Source organism: Dermacentor variabilis, chromosome 11 (genome assembly GCF_050947875.1).
Source record: "Dermacentor variabilis isolate Ectoservices chromosome 11, ASM5094787v1, whole genome shotgun sequence".
Lineage (NCBI taxonomy): Eukaryota > Metazoa > Arthropoda > Arachnida > Ixodida > Ixodidae > Dermacentor > Dermacentor variabilis.
Genome location: NC_134578.1, coordinates 93201493 through 93219934, shown reverse-complemented (window position 1 = coordinate 93219934; position 18442 = coordinate 93201493). Strand labels below are relative to the sequence as shown.

Sequence of the window (18442 nt, the reverse complement as noted above, 5' to 3'; positions counted from 1 at the left end):
CAGTTGTGCTAGTCCGTAACAAGGATGGTTGTATTTTATTCTGCTTCGATTACCGCCGTGTCAACAAAGTAAAATGGAAGGACATCTTCCCCTTACCCCGAATTGAAGATGCGCTTCATTGCTTGCAAAGCGCCGAGTGCTTCTCTTCATTTTACCTGAGACCTGGTTACAGGCAAGTTCTCATGGCCGCATGCGATCGTCCTAAGACACCGTTTCTCCCCCCTGATGAGCTATATGAATTTAACGTCATGCCATTGCGACTCTGCAATGCACCCGCAACTTAGAAGCGCATGATAGATATACATTGCGGTCTGAAATGGAACATGTGTCTGTGCTACGTCGATGACATCGTAGTATTTTCTTAGATTTATAGCCGGACCTCTGTCTTCTCCACCAAGTTTTCACATATCGTAAAAAACGATGGTCTTCAGTTGAATATCACCACTTGTCGCTTTGCAGTTCGCACCTTGACAATGTTGGGCCACATTATATCCAAAGACGGCGTCATATCTGATCTTGCGAAACTTTGAGCTGTCGCCGACTTCCCTAAAACAACATCACTGAAGAACCTCTGGAGCTTCATCGGCCTTTGTGCTTATTCTCGTCGCTTAGGACGCATTTCACGAACGTTATCGCTCCTTTGACGCACCATCTCACCGTTGGCACCGACATGTCTAACTGGTCTTCGGAATGTGATCATGCTTTCCGAAGACTACGTCAGTTGCTCACATCTCTGATACTCCCGGACTACGATCCCCGGGCGCCTACGGAGGTACACACGATGCAAGCGGCGTGGGCCTTGGTGGGGTGCTCGCGTAAAATAAGAGTGGCTATAACGAGTATGTTGTCGCCAACGCGAGTAGAAACCTCAGAAAACCCGTTACTAACGATATAACCACTGAAAAAGAGTGCCTGGCAATAGTATGGGATCTAGGGAAGTTACGACCCTGCCTTTATGGACGACCATTTTACGTCGCTCCTGCTCCTGTGGCTGCAAGAGTATGATACCCAAGTAGTATACAAGTCTGGCAGCAAGCACTCCGACCTTGACGCTTTTTCTCGCTCTCCTCTACCCGATGGTATAGTCTCTCTCTCGGCACAGTAAACCGCTATCTAGGTGTTCAACGTCGGGTCGATGCATACGGAACAATGGAAAGATCCGTGGATTCCTGCTCTGCTCGACCATTTGTCGGATTCCACCTCCATCACGCCCTCCCCGCGATTCGCCGTCAAGCCTCTAGTTTTACTGTGTGAGACAACCTGCTCTACGGACGCAACTGTATACCGGATGATCGCAAGTGGCTTCACGTAATACCTCGTCACACACGTTTCGACATCTGCGCGGCTTTTCATGCCGGCCCACTGTGTTCTCACGCAGGCGTGCTGAAAACTTATGCAAGGTGACTCCAACGCTTCAACTGGCGCGATATGTACAGCTTTGTGCTCAAGTATTCTGTGCTGGGGAAGCCTGCCAACAACGCAAGGTTGCACCGCAACGCTCGAGCGGCTCTTTTCAGCCCATACCTTGCCCTGCGCGGGCTTTTGATCGCGTCGACATCGACAGTTACGGCCCACTGCCGTGTAATACGGCCGGAAACCGATGGATAATCGTTGTTATTGACCACCTTACCCGATATATTGAGTCAGCTTCCCTTCCTGCCGGTATAGCGTGTGAGGTAGCTTTCTTCATCCTGCACAATGTCGTGCTTCGACATGGAGCTCCTCGAGAACTCCTTAGTGAAAGAGGGCGTGTATTTTCTTTCCCAAATGGTTCAAACCATGCTTGCCTGGTGCTACGCTTTCCCCCGCACATCTTCCCAGGTGTCATCCTCAGAACAATGAATTAATTGAGCGCTTCAATCGCATTCTTGACGACATGCTCACTACATACGGGGCGTCGGATCAAACGAACTGGGACATGGTTCTCCTTTTCGTAACTTGCGCTTAGAATACCGCGACTCAAGCGGCCACAGGTTTTTTGCCGTTCTTTTTGTTGTGTGGACGAGAACCCTTGTGCACGCTGGATACAGTATTGGCATACGAACTCGACGCCTCATAATTTAGGCCTATATCAGAAGTAGCCAAGTACCTTCATGACGGAGGGTCAAGCTCACCAGCGGAATGGGCATGAGGGCGGCCTCCGCGCGACCACTTTCCGTGTTGGTTGCCTCGTTTGGTTGTGGATCCCGCATCACGTTTCCGGTCTTTCGTCTCAGCTGTTGGCTAAATACCATGGACACTATCGGACCGTCGCCTGCCCATCTGCTGTAAACTATGTGGTCGAACCTCTGACTCCAGCTGCCAACCTGCGGCGTCGCGGTCGTCATCTTGTGCACGCCAACCGGCTTAAACCGTATTATTATGCCCTTACCATGTCGTCACCGTAGGTCGCCAGCATGGCTACTCCTCCCTCGTGGGGCCATTGTAAGGACGAAGATAAGACAAGCGATACTGGGGCCGCATGGTTCCTTAAGTGAGAAAGACAAAGAAAAAACGGTCAGTATGGTATGGTATGGTGAAACTTTAAAGAAGTCCTGCACATCGTGAGTCTTCCCGAAGCGGGCCGCTCCCACGTGGGAACCGGAAGGCCGAGCCTCTCGGCCGCATCGTGGGCTTGCTGGACAGCCCAGAGTTGGTCAGCCAGAAGAGGGCTTCAGAGAACCACCTCCCATCTGGCCGAGCTGTTAGCGATGATAGGGCGTGACCGGGCACACCGCCAGAGCGTATCGTCTAACGTGGCTATATCTCCACAATCGTGACAGGTAGCGTTGGTGTAAATATCCGGATAGATTTTATGTAAGAGCGATGGATTCGGATAGGTATTCGTTTGTAGTAGACGGAGCGTTAATGCTTGAGCTCTATTGAGGCGCGGATGAGGAACAAAGTAGGTTCCACGGCTGAGATAGTAGTGTTTAGTAATCTCGTTGTAGGTGGAGGGTGTGTCCCTGTTCTCTGGGGAGTCGGCTTCCGATTGGTCGAGGGTAGCGCGGTGGGCAAGTTCACGCGCAGCCCCATGAGCCGACTCGTTGAGGTTGGGAAGAGCACCCTTTTTCTGAACCTGATGTGTCGGAAACCAATAAATCAAGTGGAGCGCGATTGCCTTGCCCCCAATAAGTCTGAGGGCCTGTTTGGAAACGGTGCTTTCTTCAAATGCTCTGAAAGCAGATCTTGAATCACTATAGATGACGTCGCGTGAGCTATCCAGCAGGGCTAGTGCAATAGCCATTTGTTCAGCTATTTCGGAGTCCCTCGTCCGAACCGAGGCAGCATTGGTGATTCCTTGCCGACCATCAACAGTGACGATGGTGAACGCCCGACGTCCCTTACAAGAAGCGGCATCCACAAAGCTGACCTGTCGCTGATTACTGTGTATTTGCCTAAGGAAGTTGGCCGCCCTTGCCCTCCTTCTATTATGATCTATTAAGATCTATTATGATCGGGGTGCATGTTTCTAGGTATTGGCGCGACCGTACTGTTCTCACTAATCGACGGAGGAACTTCGGCATTCATCATCATATTTTTGCGCAAATCCAAGAAAAATAGCACTGATCGGCCTCATTATACAATCCACTGTTCATGTTGGAAGGCTGAGTCTTGCAAGCTATACATATCTTTACGGAAGGTTAAAATGAGAGAAAGGAAAAAGACCATCGCGAGACGCATGCTGCTGCGTGTTGTTGCTGGTCAGCCATATTTAGCTACACTGACTCTGGTTGTGTATATATTGTAAATACAGTTGTTCTATACCCTCAACATCCCCATAAGAATAAAGCTGACCTGTCGCTGATCACTGTCTATTTGCCTAAGGAGGTTGGCCGCCCTTGCCCTCCTTCTATCGCGATTATGATCGGGGTGCATGTTCGTAGGTATTGGCGCGACCATAATATTATCACGAATCGATGGAGGAACTTCAGAGAACTCCTCCATTACTATATCGGGGTGATATCAGCGTTCCTGCAAGATGGATCTCCCTGCCTTCGTTGTTGTGAGTCGAGTTAGCTGTGCGCGCTGCTGGGCCTCTGCAATCTCTTCAAGAGTGTTATGAATGCCAAGCTGCATTAAGCGCTCTGTACAAGTATATACGGGCAACCCGAGAACCCGCTTGGTAATCTTCCTAAGCTGTGCATTCAATTTATCCCACTCGGCCCGTTTCCATCGATGCATGGCTGCCATGTATCTAAAGTGGCACAGAACGAAGGCATGCGTTAGCCGAATGAGGTTATCCTCCTTGAGTCCATGATGCCAATTTGATAGCCTCCGAACTAAACGAGCACCACTTTCAGTTTTAGCAATTAGCTTGCGTATAGTCTTGCCATTTGTACCTCCTGACTCAACGATCAAGCCCAAGACCTTGATTGAATAGACTCTGGGCATACGGCAACCGTTTCTTGTTTATAAGTGAATGTCTCTGTCTTCTAACGATGTCCATCCCTTGGGCCTTGGACCGCGTTTCTTGGGACTACACAGCAAAAGTTCCGACTTCAAGGGGGAGAATCCGAGACCGGTGTGCTCGAGATAGGTTTCAATAGTGTCTATTACCTCCAGTAAGGCTCCCTCAACCTGACCGTCATTTCCTCCTGTGCCCCACATAGTTACATCGTCAGCATACATAGTGTGTTTGATGCCTACAATCTCGAGAAGCTTTCTGCTTAGGTCAACCATGGCTATATTTAATAAACAGGGAGAAATCGCTGACCCCTGTGGGGTTCCCCTCTCGCCAAGTTCCAGCAGTTGTTTTTCGAGATCGGCCCCCCGGAAGGTAGCCTTCCTATCCGAGAGGAGCGATCCAACATAGTTTTAAAATCTCTCACCCAGATTGAGCCGAGATATCGAGGCTAGGATATGCGAATGTAGAACGCTGTTGAAGGCCTTCTCAAGATCAAGTCCCAAAACGGCTCGAGTGTGGCTAGAGTCGTCGCCTATGATTTGATGCTTAATCAGTTTCATGGTGTCTCGTGTGGATAGGCCTAGTCTGAATCCTATCAAACTATGGGGTAAATGTTATTCTTCAGGAACCGGGAGATACGATTCAGGGCCGCGTGCTCCGCTACGTCACCCACACAGGATGTAAGCGAGATGGGCCTCAAGTTCCCAACGCTAGGTGTTTTGCCAGGTTTGGGGATGAGTACTGCGAGAGCAGTCTTCCAAGGTGATGTGAAGGTTCCATTCCTCCAAATTTCATTAATGTCCTCTGTTAGGTATGCGATTGATTTTTCAACCAGATTTCGCAACGCCTTGTTGGAGATGCCATCCGGCCCTGGTGCAGATCTACCATTGAGTCCATGTAGAACCCTACGAATCCCCTCAACTCCCAACCCTGCATCATGGTAGGAATTGGCCTGGTCCTGGTAATCGAGATGTACAGGACGCCACCCTGAGCAGACTGGGAGATATTTGTTAGCAAGCGTGCGGATTAATTCGTCCTCAGAGGTCATTCGTGTGGCCTCATGTATGGTTCTACAAATGAGATGCCTCTGATTAGACTTAGTATTGGTCTCGTTAAGCAGATGCTTTAGCAATCTCCAAGTTTTACCATTGCGCATTTGGCCGCCTATCGAACTGGAAACCTCATCCCACTGCTGTTGAGAGAGGGTTACACAATGCTCCTCAATCTTTTTGCGTAGCCTACAATTAAGCTGTCGACACTTCCATCTGTTGAGAATGGACTGTTTGGCCTCTAACAGATGGGCTAACCTGCTATCCATTTTCTCAACAGGAAGGTCGGTGCATACTTTAGAGATTCCACGCCGAACGTCCTCTTGGACCTGAACCATCCATTGCTCTATGGTAGGTCCGGAATCTGAGGGAGGGCTCTCCTCCCGAAGCTTGCGGATTTTATCCCAGTCCGTGTACGAGAATTCGCGCTGTTTTTTACCCACGATAGAAAGCTGGGCCTCACAAACATAGTGGTCACTACCAAGGTTCTCAGCCAAGTTGTTCCATTCGGCCTCAGTCATGTTCTTGACTAAAATGAGATCGGGGGTAGAGTCTCGGCACGTACATGTCCCGATTCGGGTTGGAAAGTTAGGGTCAGCGATCAGCGTCAGGTCCAGATCCATTGCATTCTGTCAGAGATGCTTACCCTTATTGGTATCATATTTACAACCCCAGACATGAAACGGGGCATTAAAGTCCCCTGCGACAATAAGGGGGTTTGAGCCTGCCATGTCTACGGCCTTGCGGAGCGGAGTCCTAAATCCTTGCCTTGTCTCGTTGGGACTACTATATATGTTAAGAACATATATGCTCCCTCGGTTGACCCGACCAGGTATGATCTCTACCATAATATACTCAATACTACTACCAGCCTATTTGAGATCATGTGTCACATGAGTGAGTTTCTTACTAACGAGACTACATAGCCCCCTCCCCTCCGACTGCACGGCGACCGAGCAAAGCCCAGTCATCGAGATGCCAGGCGAGAGGGTTTCCTGTAATAAGATAACCTGGGGCATCTTTTCACAACGGCGTAGATATTGCTGTGGTGGAGCCTTCTTCCTAGAAAAGTGACTACAGTTCCATTGCCAAATTCGGAATTTCTCAAAGGGCGGAGCCATCTCTTACGAGCTGAACACCGACCCTAGGTGGGGCTAGAATCGAGGCTACGTTGCTAGCTGTTGGGTCAGAAAGACGTATCGGTGGGTTCGGTGGCATTACCGGGCCCACAACAAACTCGAGAAAGGATTCCATTTCGGCCAACCGTTCGTTGGTGTTTGCTTCTAAGGTCGTCATCTTCCTTTGCATCTCAGTGATCCTATCACCTAACTGTTTGACACTTTCGCTGACAGTCGTTAACATCTCGCACACCTCTAATTTAGCTTTACATGACACGTTCTCCTGATCACAAGCTGTTGCCATCTTCTTCGATGGTCGTGACCCGTCGCTGCCCTCGGCCATCAGGACTTCGAGAATTTCCGCGTTGACGGTATCGGTGGGTTGCAAGTTCCTAGTGCCCTTAAGTTCTCCTACCTCAGCCATTAGCCTATTAATGTTCTCTCTCATGGCCGCGTTCTCGCGCTCTAACCACATGATTTTTTTCCAAACTATCATCATGCTCTAGCAGCGACCTCGACATCACCTCTGATGGTCCTCCACGGACTCGATCTGCCCAAGTGCGGTGGCCCTCCTTGTGGACCAGCTGATGCTGATGATCATGTCCCCGGGCTCTGGATCTGGATCTGGACCGGCTTCTCGGCTCGAAGCGAACCACGGAAGGAGATCGTCCCTAGGAGCTACCACGGGAATGACTCCGGCATAAACTCCAGGAACGGTCGCGACACCTATACAGCGATCTGGAGCGATGGCGACCTCCTTCGGGGGCTGTATGCTGGGACCGATGCTGGTCGAGCACCTGAAACTGGAGCTCGGCACCGCGGTAATCCGGAGTAGGGCTTCTCATCCGGCTGATTTCGGCTCTGGCTCGTTCTCTTCGACGACGTCGAACGACGTATGGGATTTCAAAGCGTTGTCGGCATTCCTTTCCTGCCGTGAGATGGCCCTCGCCGCTTAACATGCAATAAGGCATGCACTGATGCTGCTGGTCTGGGTTCGAGGCTTCACATCCTCTGCATACGGTTTCGCTGGGTGTCGGACATTCGTCGGCACGGTGGCCAAGCCTTCAGCAAACGTAGCAGATGTCGATCTGCTTACGATATAAAGAACATCTTACGAGTGCATTGTCATACCTGACGTAGTTGGGTACCCGGTATCCTCAAAGGCAACTATGAGGGGGCCGGTGTTCTTGATCTTCTTAGGTGCCAGTGCCAGGGGGGTTTCTTGCATTACCAATCTTGCTTTGCAACATCTCTGGCCCGTCACAACGGGTAACGTCGCGTATTACAACTTTGCACGTAGCATGTGGTGTCGCGCGGTATGCCGCTACCTCGTGCAGACAACCCGCCACCAAAATATTCTTGATTCTAACACATTTGGTTGCGCTCTCCTCCTCGGGGCTACTGACCACGACGATATTCTGTTGGTCGCTAGGACAGATCGTGTCGGCTTCACGCTTCGAGCGTTCGATGCAAGCAGCGGTGTTCATTGCATCAGCCACCACAGTCGGGCCTATCCTGGATACATTCACGCCACCCCTCACTCTGATCACAATTTTCATGTCCTCCCTGGGAAGCAGTGGCATTCTTCCACGACGAAGAATGCGGCTTTGACACCAGCTCCGGTCCTACCACGATCGTTGTGCACAGGCACCGCATTAGGAATGTCTCCATTGCAGGGTGCGTCTTTCGACGATTTCGTCAAATGGTGTCTTCGGCCAGCTAATTGCCAGCCGGAATCCTCGAGAAAATCGTCGGGGGGCAGCTCCTCCCCTTCCACTGTATATTCTATAAGAAGAGGTCTCGCCGAGTGGCCAAAAAGCCGGGGGCGGTTTCCTGCCACGAACTCTTATGGTCCACAGGCGACGCGGACGAAGTGAAAAGAGCCGTAAAATTTGGAGAAGTCCACTCACTGGCAACAGTCTGTTATTCAGTTGGAGCTCACAACCTCACGAATCCGTCGAGGATGAAATCGGGCACCCACAAGCAGAAAATCCGGTCACAAGCTTCCGAAAAAACGCGAGCCGATGCGGACAAAGCATTCTGTGTTCTCTTCTTCAAAAAGGGTCGGTGTCGCTGTTCTTTTTCGCGCTGACGCTCGGATGGGATTGCTGGACTGCTCTTTGCGCTGGGTCACGGCGACACTCGCACACGTGCTGTGGGAGTGCGGAAGCGCTCCGCCGGTCTCGTCCTCCGACAAGTGGGAGAAGACGATACGAAGCCCGCTCACACAAGACCAGCAATGGGCCGTCCAGCAGGCTCGCGCAGCGGCAGCAAGGTACTCCCTGTCCGTCCCTGCGTGGCAGACTCCCACTGCGCATTGACGTGCGTCCTGCAGGACCTTTATTAAAGTTTTTCCAATCCAATCAGCGCTGGACCCGACGTGGCTGCGATTGCCGCTATTAGAGTCTTCTGATAAATAATAATAAGATAATAAATAAAGTAAATAACTAAATAAATGAATTGCTATGAGATTCTAATAGCGGCAATCGCAGCCACGTCGGGTCCTGCGCAGATTGGATTGGAAAAACTTTAATAAATGTCCTGCAGGACGCACGTCAGCATATAGGTATTAGAATATTGGGACTAAAGAATCTCGGTCTAATTTAGTAGAACACCATGGGATACTTACTTTGAAAAAGGTCATCGGTTTTGGCTGAAATGTAGCAATGTGGTAAAAAAAGAGCGACTTTCAATACATATTTGTAGTGACAGGTTTTATAAACAAGAGAGAGGCGGGAGCATTTGCGACGGAAAGAAAGGTCTGTCAAGTTCATTGTTCTTTTCATGGACGCTACGCAAGAACGACGGAGTAGTTAGACAAGATGAAACGAGGTACCGAAACGCAAAAGCACGTTGACCGGGATCGTATACCACGTACCGCCTTCAAACCTTCAAGTATCAGATTTTGGTCCTGTGCTGGTTATTTGTACACAAGCAGGCAAGGCGTCGGTATTATTCGGTGGCGTGGAGATACGCGGTGACCTTGACACTGTTTTCGTCGCTGATATTCAGTAGCAGGAGGTTAAGGATAGTTGCTGTGTTCCTTCGGCAAAGCAGCAGCTTGAGCAACGTCTTTCTCGCAGTGTCGTGCTGTAGACAAAGGTTGTGTATTGAAGAGTGGTATCTAACGGCTTGTCCTAACGTATGTGAGCATTCCTGAACGCAAAAGGCAATTTACTTCACTTGAGGAATAAGCAAAGAACAGAATTAGTTTGAGTATACCAGCCAGAGAAAACAAGCATAGCGTTCTATAAGACAGAGGCAACGACAAACCATTTATGAATGCCTAATTGGATTGCTATTCTTTAAGTGTTACGCATATATAAGGCAGCCGTCTAACAAGCAAAAACTCGAATCGACAGGACTGGTTGAAGTGGAGAATAGTAATCCTGTAGAGTTCGATCGTGCCAGCAGCTACCGTTTGTACCTTCGGGCCGCTTAACATTTGTGTTCTAGCTACAGCCGGTGCTCGCACTTTTTGCCGTTGTTGCACGTCACCTCATCTTAAGAAGAGACGGCAATAAATGAATTTTTCCTCTTCTACGTGTAATGACACCGATTGCGTGTGTCTGCGTGGTCTCCATAACAACTGAGAAAATTCTTATGCTAACTGGGTTACGATGACATCGTTTTCTTTTCTTAGAGGATAGCTTGAGCCATAAAATGATGTAGCCCTAAGAGAGATAAGCCGAAGGAATGTAACCAACCTTTATATATAGCTTTCATTGATTACGAGAAAGCGTTTGATTCAGTCGAAACCTCAGCAGTCATGGAGGCATTGCGGAATCAGGGTGTAGACGAGCCGTATGTAAAAATGCTGAAAGATATCTATAGCGGCTCCACAGCCACCGTAGTGCTCCATAAAGAAAGCAACAAAATCTCTATAAAGAAAAGCGTCAGGCAGGGAGATACGATCTCTCCAATGCTCTTCACAGCGTGTTTACAGGAGGTATTCAGAGACCTGGATTGGGAAGAATTGGGGATAAGAATTAATGGAGAATACTTTAGTAACTTCAATTCGCTGATGATATTGCCTTGCTTAGTAACTCAGGTGACCAACTGCAATGCAATGTCACTGACCTGGAGAGGCAAAGCCGAAGGGTGGGTCTAAAAATTAACCTACAGAAAACTAAAGTAATGTTTAACAGTCTCCGAAGAGAACAGCAGTTTATGATAGGTAGTGAGGCACTGGAAGTGGTAAGGGAATACATCTACTCAGGACAGGTAGTGACTGCGGATCCGGATCATGAGACTGAAATAATCAGAAGAATAAGAATGGGCTGGGGTGCGTTTGGCAGCCATTCTCAGATCATTAACAGCAGGTTGTCATTATCCCTCAAGAGAAAAGTTTATAAACAGCTGTGTCTTACCAATACTCACGTACGGGACAGAAATCTGGAGGCTTACGAAAAGGTTTCTACTTAAATTGAGGACGACGCAACGAGCTATGGAAAGAAGAATGGTAGGTGTAACGTTAAGGAATAAGAAAAGAGCAGATTGGGCGAGGGAGCAAACGCGAGTTAATGATATCTTAGGTGAAATCAAGAAAAAGAAATGGGCATGGGCAGGACACGCAATGAGGAGGGAAGATAACCGATGGTCATAAAGAGTTACGGAATGGATCCCAAGGGAAGGCAAGCGTAGCAAAGGGCGGCAGAAAGTTAGGTGGGCGGATTAGATTAAGAAGTTTGCAGGGACAACATGGCCACCATTAGTACATGACCGGGGTAGTTGGAGAAGTATGGGAGAAGCCTTTGCCCGGCAGTGGGCGTAACCAGGCTGATGATGATGATGATGATGATGATGTTGTTGTTGTTGTTGTTGTTGTTGTTGTTGTTGTTGTTCTTGTTGTTGTTGTTGATGATGATGATGATGATTATGATTATGATGATTATGATGATGATGATGATGAAGGAATTCACCAGTAAAAAGCTAAAACGCTGTTTTAGTGGAGGATAACGGTTAAGTAGGCATAGGTCACAAAGGAAGAAAATCCCAGTCATTCAACTCACCACAAGACTGCGCAGTTACCATAAACAAATACTTGTCACACTTCTCTTACATCTGGCATAGAGATTGCACACATACGCCTGCGAATGTTCATTCCAACCAACAGTGCAAAAAGCAGTTAAGGCTTACTGCGCATTGCAGGAAGCCAGCTCGGACATCCCAACTTAGCATTACGGGTAATATTTTCTTGCAAACCTATCCTTTCCATTTACCCCTCCCCCCCTTTACGGCTGCAGTCGTGCAGGATTCACCGATGCTCTACATAGTGCAAAGAAGCACTGGATATTGCGTCAAAGAGGACGGCACCAATGAAAGCTTCACTTAAACGGATTATTGCAATGCGTGGGATCCACGCGTTCTTTCGTGCTGTTTCGCTTTTATTGAAGTATTCCGCGCTTAAATCTAGGCTTATAAGCGGATGTTTAGTGCTGATCAATTACCTTGATGCCTTACAAGTTACGGCAATCCCAAACCTATGGCTTTTATAATTCGAGACTCATTGAATTTTTTAGTTGTGATATGTGCGTCATCTTTTTCTCCATTGTTTTACTGTCACGTAGTAGTGAGGGTAAAGAAAAGTGTATCAAAACTGTTAATGGTGAAAATAGGTTATATTCGGCGAACCTGTGCCCACAAAAACAGGCTACACTCAAAGCAAAACGACAGCGGCGAACAGAGTCGGCGATTACCAACATCTGATGAGCGGGTGAAGCGCACCGGTTTTTGTACATGAGTCCTTGAAGGTGACAGAGTAATCGCTGGTACCCGGGTGTCTTCCAGAAAGTACTACACAATCCGCGTCGCAAATACATGGAATCAGATTACACAAGATGCGGTGACAAAAGAGAGCGCATACAACCATCTATAACCTTCGAGAAACTTCCGATACATGCAAGCGCGTCCTGCGCTGAGTGTTAACATATGTCAGATGGTTAAACGTGGTCACACAATAAAGACAAACATGTAGGTGCGTCAATATTACACAAATATTTAAACGGAAAACAAATTTTCATCACAACAGCGTTTATTCTATGTCGCGTAAGACAACAGAAGATCTGACGATGTTTTTGTATCGCGAATATATGGCACCTCCGCAATGCGCTATTCACGGAACTGCGCACAGTATGGAGGTTATAAAAACACAAAAAGCATAACTTTGTAGAACAACTAATATTTATTCATAGACATGCGTGCTTTGCATTTTAGAATTTTTATAACTCATATTAGAAGAACGTTGTGATACAATGCGATATGTGTTTTGCTTTTATTTTGGTGCTTCACTTCAATAGATTGTGAAAACAATGATGACACCCTATTGTGATGTCTTTCTCTAGTGGCTGAATTTTGACTTTACATTGGCTCAAACACCACCGGTTGCGATCTTGAGGTTTTCCCGTGGCTTCCAATGTGCCCTGGAATAATAAAAATCTATTAGGTTTGACAAGCCCATGCATTTTCGATAGATCATGACATCGCTTGATGGCATATATAAATCGCAACGTTCAACAAATACTTTCTTCAGGTTAAAAGGCCTGCCTTTCGTTTCTTCTGCTGTCTTACCAAAATGCAAGGTGCAGGTTTTTTTTTTTTTTTGGCGGGAGGGCTTTAATAAAACCAATGTTACACTATGGAGATCTAAGGAGTACAGAGCAGAGAAGATTGATAGCACTTATACGGATCTTGAGTGCCTAGTATTCATTGAAGCGGAGGTGATAAATTATAGAAATATGTTTAATTCATGTCACAAATTTTTAGCAGCACCATTCTATTAAACATAACATAGCCTCAAGGCATGAACGTTTTCCCTTAGCGCTTCATATCTTGCGCGAGGAATTGTGGCTTCTTCTCAGGTTAGTGTGTTAATACGGCGAAGTTTGTCTGCTTATCAGACTCTCGACAAGTGGCACAGTTTGTGTATGTTATCGATGCGCACTCAAACTAGCCCCTTCATGGTGCCGGGAAAGTAGATACGTTGGTCTGTAACCTGTGTGCTTGTTGTACATCACAGCCAACAAGTCTAGGAACAAATAATGTAGGTGTGCGGTCGATAGATGCTTGGAGAAATCGAGCGTTAAAGGTGTGCAGCATAGCGAGGGAATCATATTCGTGATTTATTTTGATTATTTCGTAACAACGGCCGATTCACATCGCCGTGAGCATGTTTCTCACACATTTAGCTACGACCGTGAACAATAATATTAATTCTTCTCACGTATGTGTGATGTGTAAAGCAGACAGCGGGGTTAAGCTCATTCGCGCATGATCGTTCCGTTGCACCGAAAGGCGGGACTGTAGAAAGGACATACATGGCTGGGAACACGATAAGTTTTTCCGTTTTCATCGTCTTTTGTTCATTCACCGCATGTGCACTAGTAAAGACTTCGTGTGTAACAGTGTGAACTGGTATTTCTGAACACCTTTCTTTATATTAAATCTATGGAAGTGTTAAGTAATCCAGAAGTTCGAAAACAATGCGTGGAGCGGAGCGATAACTCATGAGAAAAAATGGGACTGCCTCTGCTGCAACTTAATAAAGTAGAGTAAACGCTATCGTCCGTCGTTACGCAAAAAGATTAAGGCGAATTCAATGGGCTACTTTCTGTGAGAGCTTATCCGCGTTTACTCTCATGACAAGGATAAGGAGAGTAATCAAAAGCCTATCTGGAAAGGTTCGCCCACAGAAGTCATTCGGCGCACTTGCTTTAAAGCTAGGAAAATATTGATAAATCCTCGCAGAAGATTTTCCCGATATATACACACCTTCCAGATCAGCGGAAATGTACATTAGTAGCACGTTATTTAGGGTTAGTTCATTCGTACTTGAAGGGAGGTTAAAACTGGGCACAAAAATCGAGGACAAGCGAAAGAAACACGCAACACACCACGAGTGCAGGAATAGCCAAGCCTCTGTCCTCTCAGTCATTCCATGAGATGGATGCGCTATTCACCTTACGCGAGTTGGATTTGGCGCTTAACGGACAAAAATACGCGTGCTCTGGGTTTCGATTTGGTCAGTAAGTAAATGCTGACTAATCAGCCATACGAGTGAAGACGAGTCTTTAAGGACATATTTAATGGCGTCTGAAGCACGGGAGAGCTTCTCGAAGCGTCGACGACAGCATAGGTGTTGCAAATGCTCAAGTCTGGAAATGAACCTGCGAACCTTGCCTCATATCGGACAATATCGCTAACATCTTGCGCATCAATGTTGTTGGAAAGACTGATACGTACGAGGTCAACTTGGCTTCTTGAGCAAGGAAATAGACTGCCATCATGTATGTCCAGATTTCGCCCATGGTTGAGTGTCCAGGAGACTGTTTGGACTTACTAAGCAACATCGAGCACTTTCGCGTCCACGCCATTTCGACGCTCGCAATTATTATGGACGTTGCCAAAGCATATGACTGTGCGCCTCATACTGGCATCATTAACGGATTCCAAGCCCTCGGTGTCTCTGGAAATGGTCTTCGATTCGTCCATGAATTGCTTAGAGAGCGACAGGTTCCGATTAATCTCGGAAATATAGTTAGCGAAAAGCGACGCATTTCCCTCGGCGTCCCACAAGGAAGTGTGCTATGTGCCTGGCTTTTAACGTTGCCATGGCCACCATTCCAGACGCACTCTAGGTAGGTTTGACGGAAGTTAAAACGTCGATCTGTGCACATCAGATCCGGATTTGTATCCCGAAGTAATAGCCAAATCGTTTGTTCCGGAGAGCCCAGAGCGCTATCTGCGTCATCGATGATCACTTATCTACCCTTGGTTTATCTTTATTAGCGAAAAAATCTGCCTTCATGCTTTTCCCGCGAGTGAGGCAGGAATCACTTCGCGTGTCACTGAATCATCATCATCATCATCAGCCTCGCTACGCCACTGCAGGGCAAAGGCCTGTCCCATACTTCTCCAACTACCCCGGTCATGTGCGAATTGTGGCCGTGTTGTCCCTGCAAACCTAATCTCATCTGCTCACTTAACTTTCTGTCGCGCCTTGCTGCGCTTCCCTTCTCTTCGAATCCAGTCCGTAACCCTTATTGACCATCTGTTATCTTCCCTCCTCATTACATACCCTGCCCACGCCCATTGCTTTTTCTTTATTTCAACTCAGATGTCTATACCTCGCGTTTGTTCCCTCACCCAATCTGCTCTCTTCTTATCCCCTTAACGTTACATCCATCATTCTTCTTTCCATAGCTCGTTGTGTCGTCCTGAATTTAAGTAGAACCTTTTTCGTAAGCATCCAGGTTTCTGCCCCGTAGGTGAGTACTGGTAACTACTCACCAGTGAGTACTGGTACGGTGAGTACTGAAATAGTAAAGGCGCCCCAATTTGTCGTGCGACTGGTGTTCTATTCTTGGGCATCACTATCGACAGCAAGCTTCTATGGACCCGCGCAGTTGAATGTGTTGTGACTGCATCAGTGCAAAGATTCAGCGAAGTTCATCGCATGGCAAGTGTACGTTTAGGAAACAATCCTATGTATACGCTCAAATTGAATGCTGCAATAATAACAAGCCGCATTCTGTATCAGCTGCCGCTGATATCACCATCCCCGAGCCGATCGGAGTGCTTGGAGGCAGTGCAAAGAAAGGGACTTCGCTTGCCGATAGCACCTCCTCAGGCGACTTGTAAGACGAAGGTTGGTAATGAAGCGGAGTCTCGTCCACACAACCTTACAGGCATCTCTGGCCTTGTTGACGCTGCTATTTGGGCTGGGCGATTACCCCGCAGCCTCAGAGCTTCTCCGGCAGCTAAGCGCAAGAACTCGCTCCCATTTGCATGCGGCGCTGAACACCTCTGAATTTTTGGATTGTGCTAGCCCAAATGGAGTCGCATCGACACACCATGGTCTTTTTAGACTTTACCTGCAGCGTCAGTGTGCCCCACCTACCGAGGAAACGCACCATTTCAAGTGCCGAAGCATAGTGTCTTGTGCTAGACCACTTAAGCTTCGTGTTTTAAAGTCACCAACAAATGTACACAGACCAGTCAGTGTGCGCACAGCGGCATTGTGCGTAACGTCTCATATAGTGTCATTGTCTGACCGCCTGGATCGCGTAGTTTCGTCTACAACACTAGAAGTTGCTGCACTTAACGCGCCCTTTCGGAAAGTACGCGGTTATTTCGCACCTGACTTCGTGGTGCTGACGTACTTAAAGTCATTGTTACAACGGTTTCGCCATGGCCTACTTCGAGACAAGTTTACAAGGCACTCTTTGGCACTGATCAAAGTTCGAATGCGCGAGGGATCTCACATAAAATTTCAGTGGATCCCATACCGCATACGAATAGAAGGAAATGAAAAAGCTGACGCTCTTGAACGCCTTAAACTGACATATGTCCCGAATGTAACAGCGCCAACAATTTTTCAGAACCCTATGGAAGCAATCCGCATTCACTTTAGGGCAATCCACCATATACCACGCCAAGCTTGTGTGCCCATGGACTTAGTCGGAAAGAAGCAATGCTACTGTACAGCATCGTAACCGATTCGACGTATACAGTGGCTTGGTTATTCAAGACTGGACGATGCGCTTCCCGGCTCTCTAACTTCTTTGATGATAACGGTGACATAGGGCATTTCATTTGTGTATGCTCGCGATTCGACGCAGAAAGAAGAGCGATGGTCGACAGCCTGCAAAAGAATCGTCCTTGGCACAGGACATTTGAAGAGGTCGATTTTTTCCTCAAGTAAGACAGCGGGCTCTCCGACATAGTGACACGCACAGAAGGCTCAGGCGATTCAGTTGCCGGCTTCGTATGCCAGACTAACCCCGCCTGCTTCAACACCACCACCACCACCATCGTCGTCTATGAAGGGATGTTCATCGAGACAAGCACGTAGATAAAGTAACTAAAGATTAGATGGAATATTTCATATATGAAGCGAGTAAATTATGTATTTTGTGCCTAATAAAAATGAGTGTAGCTCCACTCGAAAGACCTATTTATATTACCTAATACAAACCATCCCGAGAAATCTCATGAAACCCATAATAACATCTCTCACCGTTAACAGGCTGCGCCTTTAGGTTCCTACTTTGGAGCGGCTGCAGTAGGAGCACCATGACCACCGGCAGAAGCAGAACCCGTGCCCGCACCGGCGCCCGAAGCAGCGCCACCCGCGGGAGCCGCGCCAGCCGCGCCAGCCGCGCCAGTCGCGCCAGCCGCGCCAGCATGACCAGCAGCGCCGCTAGAGCCACTAGCGCCTCCTGGAGCTGTTGGCCCAGCGCCTGCTGGTCCTGATGGCATGCATTGGGTTCTGCGAGCACATACACATTTTCTAAGTTTGCGTTACTAATGAACAAAGACACTAGACAGGCAGCAATATTGAAGCGAAGCTTCTCTTGCTACTCGAATCAATTTTTGTCTGAGAAAAATGGCACTCCCTTGGGAAACGTTCGCTGCAAAGATGTCCTCACTGAATGTATGAAAACTCGAGTTAAGATCGAGATGATACTTCACACAAATTTATTATGCATGGCCACACTTAAAAAATGTTTAAATGTACTACTCAACCGAAGGAATAAAAGAATCACGGAAGCCCCCCTCATCGCAAAAGACTTCCACTTGGTCGTCGTATAGGAGCGCTTAACAGAATAAAGTTAAACGAAAATGTATCTTCATCAGAGTAACTAGGTTGGCTTTCTGAACATAATAATCAGCCATACAAGGATCCGGGGCATGATGGCGAAATAATCACATTGCCACATTGTAGAGTGCCAAACAGCTAAGGGAGAGGTTCAATTACAGCTACTAATAAAATATGGCAGTTTCGATCGAACGCAAAGCACTACAAGCAATAGCAATGCTTTATGTTGCGCTAATGACTTCTCAGAGTTATGTCGTGAGGAGGAGTACTTGCTACCAGTGGCATCGCA

At 47.6% G+C, this 18442-nt stretch overlaps 1 long non-coding RNA gene across 1 annotated transcript; it reads right to left on the bottom strand.

Moving 5' to 3' along the window:
* Positions 1 to 12715: 12715 nt before the first annotated feature.
* Positions 12716 to 17669, bottom strand: LOC142564806 (uncharacterized). Its single transcript, XR_012824679.1, has 2 exons — positions 17572 to 17669; positions 12716 to 12976 (listed from the first exon to the last, which is right to left on the bottom strand). It is a non-coding gene; the product is annotated as an uncharacterized LOC142564806 (long non-coding RNA).
* Positions 17670 to 18442: the final 773 nt, after the last annotated feature.